Source organism: Chlorocebus sabaeus, chromosome 11, assembly GCF_047675955.1.
Source record: "Chlorocebus sabaeus isolate Y175 chromosome 11, mChlSab1.0.hap1, whole genome shotgun sequence".
NCBI lineage: Eukaryota > Metazoa > Chordata > Mammalia > Primates > Cercopithecidae > Chlorocebus > Chlorocebus sabaeus.
The window spans coordinates 16,004,644-16,015,264 of record NC_132914.1 but is presented as its reverse complement, the minus strand read 5'-3'; the positions used below and the strand labels follow the sequence as shown (position 1 = coordinate 16,015,264).

The 10,621-nt window shown below is 38.8% G+C and overlaps 1 protein-coding gene across 2 annotated transcripts in view; it reads left to right on the top strand.

Annotated features, from left to right (window-relative positions):
- The first annotated feature begins 9,457 nt into the window (after positions 1-9,457).
- The window catches only part of RERG (RAS like estrogen regulated growth inhibitor), a 112,343-nt gene continuing 111,179 nt past the window's right edge, over positions 9,458-10,621 (top strand). The window contains exon 1 of one of the 2 annotated variants that reach the window (XM_073020507.1): positions 9,458-9,769. The gene's annotated coding sequence lies outside the window, so the exon portion shown is untranslated. The remainder of the gene's footprint in view (positions 9,770-10,621) is intronic. The other variant, XM_007967762.3, reaches the window with a different exon arrangement.

Sequence of the window (10,621 nt, the reverse complement as noted above, 5' to 3'; positions counted from 1 at the left end):
TCCTTCAATATTATAATTCAGCTAAAGGTAAAGGGAAAAACATAAGGGCAAACCATATGTGTAATGGAGAAAAAAGCACTGATAGCAAGGCAACTGAAAAAGTGACTGCACTGAAATCCAGCTTTTATAAAAGTGAGCCCCTGTGCAGCCAGCCCTGCAGGGACACTAATATGCAAAGGACCAGCATGACTGACAGTAGCGTGACTCTCATGCTCAGTCCCAGAGTTTGACATAAATGACAGCATCTTTTAATTGACTTCCATGCCTTTCTGTTATCATCCTTCATGAACAAGCTGGCTAAAATAATATTCACAGCCACCAGAGAAAAGTATATGAGGTATCATCTTGACAGTGTTCATTTAAAAGATGTAACTGTAAAATCCAACCATTTTACATTTTTGCACTGATGATCTTGCTTCTGATGGACCAGTTTCCCTCGACAAGCTTTTCCAACGATCTCTAGAATACATGTATTCATTTTCCAGTTTATATACTTTTTAGTTTTAAAAATATGATATAATTTTTATTTTGTCAGCTAATGCAATACATATATCTTCATTATAAGATAAGCTAAATAAAACAGACTAAAACATTACAGATAAGCCTAGCACCCCCTTATCTACCCACATCAACCCCAGACACTTCTCCAAAGGGACTTTCATCTGTTAGCTTTCTATCCTTCATACATTGACTATGAAATCATGTGTGTCTCCACATAGAAATTATGTAGACTTCTTTTTTCACATGAATGGCATCAGATTTTATGTATTGCCCCTTGTTTTGTGTTGGAGATATTTTATGTCAGTATATATGAATTTACCTCATTAAAACGATGAATAATATGTCTAATATGAAAATGTACTTTTAGATGGTTAAAAATTACATAAATGGTATTTAGTAGATAGTTCCTTAGTACTATGACAACACAGTTGAAATCAGTGAGGTACATCTGTATGTAGTGAAATGAAAAGGTCTCTAAAGCACAGTGAATGAGAAGAAGAACAATTTGTACATTATGATTCAATATGTAAGAATTTTTTCAAATGCATATATATGGGGGTGTATGTGTGTGTGTGTGTGAGTGAGTACACACACAAAGGAGGAAGAATATATCCTAAACTGTTAAAGTAGTTTGTTTTATTTGAGTGTTGGCTTTAGATTTTGGCATGCGTTTTCATCTTTATCAATGTCTTATTTGACGTATACTGGCAGCATTTTGGAAAGACTTAGCTGGGGATAGCCAGCCAGATGAAATATTAAACCAGAAATTACTATGTATCTGTTTCATGCTCAATCATCCACAGATCATACATATTTTATTGTATTTATTTTATTCAACAATACCGAAAATGAATCAGGCTCTATCTCCATGCCAGCCACTATGTAAATAAGTAAAACTGTAATATTTTCCATCTTCTACAGTTTTCCCTGAGTTAGCTGCTTATTGGCATCAGTTGGTGGCTGTTATTAAACATTAGGATCTCTGTATCAACTGGATTCATTAAATGATGATTTCATTTCAGAAGAGTTTCTACTTTCAACCCTATGTAAGAGACAGAATGGAGGGAAAACTATCCTAGCTCATGTGGCTTCTTGACCTTTTTTAACCATAAATGATAAGTTGGATTTTGTAAGGTTCAAAAAATGTTCCAGTTTGGAATTGTCTTTACGTATCATTAAGGTAAAGGTAGGAAGTACAAAACCACGTGGACTATCCTATATAAGTAAATGTAGTTTTTCACATTGACCCTGTGGTAAGCTAAATTTTGCTTTTATTATGTTATTCCAGGTCCCACAAATTGTCAGAACTTTGCAAATGTGTTTCTAATTCCCTGCCAGTTTATTAGGTAAAGATCCTCCGATAGCATCTGAGCAGCATTAACCTCCAATAGAATATATTATTCTATTTGAATTTATTAATTTCATCAAGATTCTAACTTATATAACTATAATACTTATATAACTAGTGATAACTAAACTGCATTTACTGTTAGCAGATAGTCTCTCTCTCTCTTTCCCTATTGCACAGTACTAACATGGAGACATATGCAACTAATCTTAGAACTGTTCTACTGTCCACTTAAAAGTCAGTAAAAGTGATAGCAATAAAAATTTAGTAAGAAATCCAATTCTTTTAGGATAATCTAATCTCCAATAGTCTGGAAAAATAGTTTAAACAGAGATGGACTAATGAGAACTAAATTTGGTTCAAAGAGTATGGTTCAAAGATCTGCTGAGATACAGGCACTCACTGTCTTCTCCCTTTCCTCAACAAAGTGGGCTGTCATTCCAGCAATCCTGCCCACCAGAGGGTATGACCAGATGAGCGGGAGGATTCAGAGTGAGAATCTGCAAAAGAGACATAAAATACTGACCACAGCTTACTTTTCTGTACACATGCTCATTTCTAGTATTCCTGTTGTCGTGCTCGGAACACCACCAAATGAACTGAGAATGGGAAAGAAGAATGGAGGCAATCAACCTTGGCCAAGGCAAGGAAATATTACAAAGGGAGATGAACTTCGCTGCATTATAAAAGTAGTGAAGCATTATGATTCAGAACACAGGCTTTGGGCTAACTTTCATGTATGGAATGACATGGAATCAAAGTCGGTTGCAGAATTGACCTTTCCCTTTGACTAGTGTTTGCATGGAACATCTTTTTTTTTTTTTTTTTTTTTTTTTTTTTTACTTTCAGTCTATTTGTGCCTTTATATTTAATAAGTGATTTTTGTAAAAAGCATACAGTTGCATCCGTTTTAATCCAATCTGACATATTCTGTGTTTTAATTGGAGTGTTCAGTAATGTACATTGAATGTAATTTTTGAGATAGTTGGATGTAAGTCTAGTATCTTCTTATTTGTTGACAAGTGTTTCCATCTATTTGTTCCTTTATTTCACTTTTCTTTCCTTCTTTTGTATTAATGGAATATTTATATTTTATTTTATCTTCTCTATTAGGTTTTTTGGTTATACTTTGGGATACCTTTAGTGTTTTCCTGGAAATTGCAAGTGAATTCTTACATTATTAGTCTAAGTTAGTAATTTTGCCAAATCCCTCAATGTGTAAGAAATTTATAACAGCGCAACTTAATTTTTACCTCTTACTTTGTTTCCCACTGTCATATATTTAACCTCCAGAAATTATAAATCCACAAGACCTTTTTATACTTGTGGTTTGCATTGGTTAATCTTCATTTATTTTTACCCACTTATTTACCCTATCAGGAGTTGCTGATAGTACTAGAATTTTTTGTTTTTGCGTCCATCTGAAATCATTTTTTTCATTGTTCTGTTAGCAACCAATAAACTATCTCAAATTTTGTCTGCGAATGACTTATTTCAACAAGTATAGAATTCTAGCTCAGCGCTTTGAAGATGCTTTTTCATTGTCTTAGGTTTTCCATAGCTTCTATTGAGAGGCTATAATCCATTTTTACTGTATTTTTTCCGTAAAAACGGTGTGTCTTTTTTGTTTTTTTCTCTAGGTGTTTTTAGTATTTTCTCTGTATCTTGATCAGAAAGTTGACTGAAATGTATGTAGGTTTAGATTTCTTTTTATTTACCTTGCCTGGGACTCGTGAAACATCTTGAATTGAGAGATTACTATCTTTCATTCGATTTGCAAAATTTTCAGCTATTATTTCTTCAACTATTGCTTTTATCTCATCCTTTCATTCTTCTCTTTCTAGAACTCCAATTACATGTATGTTATGACTTTTGATCATGTTCTACATTTTTCATTCTCTATTTTCATCTTTCCATTGTCTATTTTTTCTGTGACCCATTTTGGACATTTTCTAATGACAGATCTTTGAATTTACTAATTCCGTCTTCCATTCTTTTAATCTACTGTTAAACCCCTCAAATGCATTGTTAATTTTAAGTATTTATTTATAGTCCTAAAGTTTTTATTTGATCCTTTTCATAGTTTCTATTTCTCTGTGAAATACCCCCAAATGGATACAAATATGGTAAATACTTTATATTTTTATCTGTTTTTGTCCATTCTTTCCTCTCTTGGTTTTAGCATAATAATCCTAGCAATTTTGAAGTCTTCATCTAATTACTTCAATATATAGATCATCTATCATCTATTTTTATCTCTTGAGTATTGGTAAATTTTATGTGCTTCTTGCCTATCTGGAAATGTTTATTGTCTATGTTATGAACTAAATGTTTGCGTACCCTCAAAATGCTTATACTGAAGCCACACTCTTAGTGTGATTTTATTTGGAGATAGAACTTTTCCAAAAAGAATTAAGGTTAAATGAGGTCATAAGGGTGGTATCAGATCCAATAAGACCAATGTCCTTATAAAGAGAAACACAGCAAAGCTCTCTTTGTCTCTCCACACACTCATACAGAGGAAGTCCTGTGAGCACGTAAAGAGGGCCGCCTGCTGGCCAAAAGAAGAGGCTTCATAATGAAACTTTCTTGGACTTCTTTTTTTTTTTTTTTTTTTTTTTTTTTTGAGACGGAGTCTTTGCTCTGTCGCCCAGGCTGGAGTGCAGTGGCACGAACTCGGCTCACTGCAAGCTCCGCCTCCCGGGTTTACGCCATTCTCCTGCCTCAGCCTCCCGAGTAGCTGGGACTACAGGCGCCCGCCACCATACATGTAATAAATATACTTCTGTTGTTTAAGTTACCCATTCTGGGGTACTTTGTTATGGCAGCCTGAGCAGACTAATTCAGTAGGTTTGACATTGTAGATGATGGTTATACAGGCCCTGGATCCTGTTAACTTTTTCAAGAGTGTTGTATTTTGTTTCGGCAGACTGTTAATTTGCTGGTGGATGAGATTGCTCCTGTAAAGGTCTCATTTCAGTCTTTGTTGTGGGGGGATGTCTTTCAGATCCACCCTTAGTCCTAGGTTACAGCTCTTCTGCCTAAGGCATTGTCCTCACTCCTACTTCACAAAGATTGCTGAATTCCGACTGCGCTGAACCTCTGATGTCTTCTCAGTACTCAGAGAACTCTGGAATTCAGATCTTGGGATTCAGGAGCTTTCAGACTTTAGGAAGCTATTTTTTACCAGATGTCTCAGAGACTCACCACGCAATGTGCAGCCCTGAAATTAGCCAAGATCCTAGCAAATATCTGAGCTTCTCTCTCTGTGGCTGCTGCCCTTTCTGATAGCCTTCTGAACCCCGCTGCCTTAGTAGCCCTGAACTCTAACCTCTCAATGATGTTTGGGCTTCACTTTCATGGATATGGGCCCTTAAGGTGACCCCAACAAGAAAATGTGTGTGCCTGTGGGGCTAAACTCTAGCACATTTCTTCTGTCAGCTGTGCAGTCCTGCCTTGGTTGTTTGCCAATGCTTCAAACAGCTATTTTGTATATTTTGGTTAGCCTTTATAGTTGTTCCCAGTAAACAGGAAAGTTCAATCTCAACTAAAATCAGTCTTGCCTTTGCCTAACATTTAACTAAATAAATGGTAACAGCAATAAAATGCCCATCCCAAAGTCAAAAGATAATCATTAGTAGCAACGAAATAAGGAAAGGAGTATCATTTGTTGCCATGCAAAATGAAATAAAGAAAATAAAAGATCACGATGTAGAAAGTCCCGGCTTTCCAGAAGCAGTACTGATGAGTGATCAAATCCTAAGTATTCTTTCTCACTAATTAAGACTGTCTCCAAATTTGGAGTGAAATGAACTGAGCAACTATACTTTTCTGATGCGAGGAGAGGGCAGAGTGAGTAGTCATAGTGGAAATGGCTTGGGAGAGAGAGTAGAGGGCTCCAAGAATGAATGAAGAATGCAATCTCAGGCTTAAGGGAATCTTTCTGAAACAGTATGTGATCCTGACTGCCTGCACTAAATCCTGAGACAGAGTCTTTAGCAAAACCTGAGAACAAAAGTAGAGCATGTAACCTCTATCAGAGGCTGCACAGAGACTCAGAAGCCCTCTTCTCTTTCCTTTACCATCTTCTCATCTCAGGATGGTAGACAGAATACAATGCTCATCTTCAAACCATTGCTTTATAGAGAAAACAAACAGGCTTCAGATAAGGTAGGAATGAAGTCAAGCACAATTAACTGAATTTGTATCATAGCAAATATGAGTCCTGATCTTAAAATGAAACAAATAATAAATATAAAAACACTACGCAGGGAAAAAAAAGGAGAGGAAGGCCATTGTAAGCAAAAGTAGGCTAATAACAAATTTAAAAACAACAAGAAAAGGAAGAAACAGGTATTCTCAATTATACAATACAGCACCTGCAAGACCTTCTTGAAAACACTGCTTAATGAAGATATCAAGTGATGAATCAAAATAATCAATAATAGAAAAACCATGATAAAAGAATCAATTAAAGAAATTTTTTCTATTTCAATATAGAACTAAGTTTAAATAACTTTGGGAATGAGAGTTGTAAGTGGAATGTGAATGTTATAAATCTTGACAATGAACAAATAAAACCTGTGTAAAAATATAAGAGAGAAGAAAAAAAAAGAGACATAATAAAAGAGCTATTTTCTTCTTTTAAAATAGCAAACAGTCAGTTGATATTGACTGAAACAAATATATGTTTAAGCGTAATGAATTCAGATCTGGTTTTATGTAATAATTCAAACTGTAAAGGAATCTTTAGGGTGAATATCTCATGAAGTGAGTAAATATCTAAAGTTCAGCCACTCTTTAATGTTCACTTTAATTTTATCTTCTGCTTCATTAAGCGTACTTTTAAATTAAAAATAGCATCTACAGTATGATGACACTTAGCATATCTGTGCCATTTCACATACCTGTCCATCAAGATGTCTGTTTCCTACAATATCTGGAATGATGATGGTCCCCGTATGTTAACAATGGTTATTATTTCTGGATAGTGTGATTCTGGGAGTGATTGTCTACATCTTTGTTTTTTTTCTTCTGTTTGAATTATTTACAACAAACATGATTAACAGCTGCGTGCGCGCGCGCGCACACACACACACACACAATTCCAGTTTCTAACATGCTTTGTGGTTATACGAACTCTTCATCTACTTGTTTTGTGTTAGAGGTTTTAGCTGAAGCCTAAGGCCAGGCTAAGAGACTGGAATGTGACAAGGACTTCCCCTTTCCCCAGGAGAATTCTTGCCCAGCAGACGTATATCATGGAACCATAAGTACAAAGTGTCCTCTGCCCTTCCTACTGATCCATGAGGCAGGCAGTACAAGAGAGGATGCTTCTTTCTGCTGCTTTCGAGACAAAGGAAGCAGCCTACAGAATATAGGATACATACAGAAAATATAACACAGTGGGTGTCAGGCTCCAAGATAGCTACTTCATCTCTCTTAGAGCAGCACATCAAGAACTGCAGGTGTGTGTGCAAACGCCTCCCTAGTTGAGGGAGGAGTGCTGTCGTATATGGGCTGAGCAGGAAAATGGAGAGAATCAGGTCCCACCGGCAAGTTCCAAAAGAACTACTACAAATGGGACCTGTCTTGGGCCCGCTTCGAAAACTCTTTTTTTTTTCTTTTCTTGAGACAGAGTCTCTCTTTATCACCCAGGCTGGAATGCAATGGTGCAATCTTGGCTTACTACAACCACCGCCTCTGGGGTTCAAGTGATTCTTGAACTCAGCCTCCAGAGTAGCTGGGATTACAGGTTCCTTCTACCACGCCTGGCTAATTTTTATATTTTTAGTAGAGACGGGGTTTCACCACATTGGCCAGGCTGGTTTCGAACTTTTGACCTCAGGTGATCCGCCCACCTCAGCCTCCCAAAATGTTGGGATTACAGGCTCGTGCCACCATGCCTGGCTAATTTTTTGTATTTTTAGTAGAGATGATGTCTCTACCATGTTGGCCAGGCTGGTCAATAACTCCTATTAAATAAGAGTGGCAAAGTGGGAATTCCAACTCAAGTCTCTGTAAACAGTATATTTATCGATATAGGGTCACAGAATTTTTTTAAAATTAAATCTTGCCCTGAGTATAAGATTTAATGGGGGAAACAAGGTAACATGTGAAACCTGAACACCTTAATGCCACACAATTCCATGTAATTGGAATTCTGTAAGATTCTATATAATCAATCTGGGCAATTATTATCTCATCCCAGACTTCAAAGGTCTTCTGCGTGCTAAGACACCAAAGTCTCTCTCTTTTCCAGGCCTCTTTCTTAAATGTCAGCCCCATACATTCAGTTTCTTACTGGCTGGTGTATCCTAAATCCAGTATGTAAAAAAGCTCAAACATATCCTGTCACAACTTCTTCTTTATCTTAATTCCTTCAATTCAGTAGGTATTTTTAACTACCTACCATATGCCAAGCTGTAGGTATATACACTGTATGGATGATGCTGGGAATCCAGAGTCACACATAGTACATTCCTGGCTTCTGGGAGCTCACAGTTTAATGGAGAGGACTGAGGAGCAGAAATGAGTACGATACAAACACAATGATAAGATCACAGGGTCCTGTGAGATATAGAGGGAGGCATCTAATCCAGATGTGTGGGTGTGGAGGGAGGGATACATGAGGGATCAGGAAACTCATAAACCATACAGTGTTTGAGCTTTCTCAAAGAACTAGCAGGGCAACTTCTGCTCAGCTAAGGGAACTCCTCCTTTTGCCATAGATCTAGCTATTCCATTCAGCCATTCACTCGTGGCTGCAGTGACTTTCCAGGTCAGCCTGGCCTCTGGAAATTGCCCCCATGGTTACCTCCCTTCCCATTGATGACATTCTGCAGATCGTTCAGTTTGCCCTAGGCCCCTGTCTGTTCTACATAACACTGGTTTTCTGGAAGCCGCTTGGTATCTTGGTAAGAATACCCAGATTTGTAAGGGAAAAACAATAACATAAGTGTTTACTGCTCCTTTGCTCAGAAGTTTCAGTTTCTGGGAGATCATTTAACCTCTCTGAAGCTCACCTCCTCATCTGTGAAAGGCTGGTAATTATAATACTGGTTCTTACATGAAGAGAGGGTGTAAAAATCAAATCAGATGAGGGATATGAAAGCAGGTCCAGCACAGCTCGCATATTAATTGTCTTTATTATGGTCTGAGAATAATGGAGTATGACTCCAATGCAAATCCTATAAATGCTGATCTTGTGAGAAGGACGAGAAGTTTTTGGAACTTTCTCAAATACATGAGTAGAATTTCAATTGAATTCCGTGTTTGTTTTTCCTAGCATCTCCCAGTCTGGATTTCATTCCAGCCATTTACTAGCCTTGCATTGCCTTCTCCTTCAGTTTCCTCTTGGGTATCATGGAGAGATAATTAAAAATACTTCAAAGAGATATTGTAAGGATCATTTGAAGTAAGGAACAGAAAACACCACGTAGTGATGCTTTCTTAGGCAAGCTTTTAACCAAGGAAAGCTGCCCTTCGGTGAGAGCCTAGAGGCCTGGAAATGACCAGTGAAAAAGGGAAGCCCGTCTTGGGTGCAGCAAGTTAAAGACCCAAGCTCGCAGGCCTGGGAGGCAGCGCGGCGGGAGGAGTCTACCCCTGAACCCAGTAGGGGGCGCCGAAGCGCCGCACTGCAGCATCCTGGCCGCGGAGCGCAGCGGCCTTGGCCGGGCTCAGCTCGCGTCCTGCCGCAGTCCCTCCGCCGCTAGTCGGAGCGAGCTAGAGTGAGGAGACCCCCGCCGGGCCAGTGGCACTTGCTTCTGCGGCTAGTCCCACCCACGACCGCAGCCCAGCAACTGGAAACGCAACCCGAAGCCTGGGCTGCGCAGCGTGGGAGGGCTTCGCGATCTTGGGGGACCCATTCCGAACTTGCAGAGAGGACCGTGGCTCTCCTGGCCTGGAGAGTGTGAACAGGTGAGTGTCACGCACGTGTCCAGGTGGCTCTTTCGGGACGACTTCCTGCAGACCCATTCCGAGCCCCTGAGAGCACTCGGCCTCTGAGTCAGTCCTCTTGGTCACCGGGTCCTCCTCCCAGGGTGGCTTTGGGGTTCGCTGACAGGGAGATGTGAACACCGGCAGCCTGGCTTGACAGGGCTCTCCTAGCTGAGAAGAAAAATGCCCTTGTGACTTAAAGCTGCATTTTCTCCCTAGCCTGAAAGCAAGTGACTTGCAGTCCACAATGGGTTTGTTTATTATTGCGAGATACCTGTTGATTTCAGAGCAACATTAAATAGCCAAGGAGCTTATACAATTAATCCTGGTTTGCTGTGGGTACTGCGTAGTGATAAGAAGAGGGAGAATTCCTAGTAATGAGACCAGGAAAACTTGATTTCAGAACCAGAGAAAAGGCGGGCAAAAAAGAAGAGAATCTCATTTCCAGGACTAGACTAGGGTCTTTGCTTCCCTAAATAGCTACAGTTGATTTTGATGAGCGCATGAAAACAGAAGTTCCAAGCATGATTACCTTATAAAGATGCTTGCTTGCCCCACCCCCAAGAGGAAGCAGAAAGCATGAACCTTGATAAATATAGCCTTGAGAATGATTTGTTAGGAATGAAAACTTTCTTTAAATAAGTAAGTAAATAAGGTTACAGTGCATAGGTCTAGCAGAGTGTAAGCTCTTCGAAGGGAGCTACTTTTATTTGTATGTGCGTAGCGTAAGTGTGGAATAAATCATTGAATGCATCACTAATAATACAGGATTTGGAGGCTAGCGTTTTTCCTTTTTCCTTTAATTTATGTTTAGGAAAAAAAAACCCTACACCT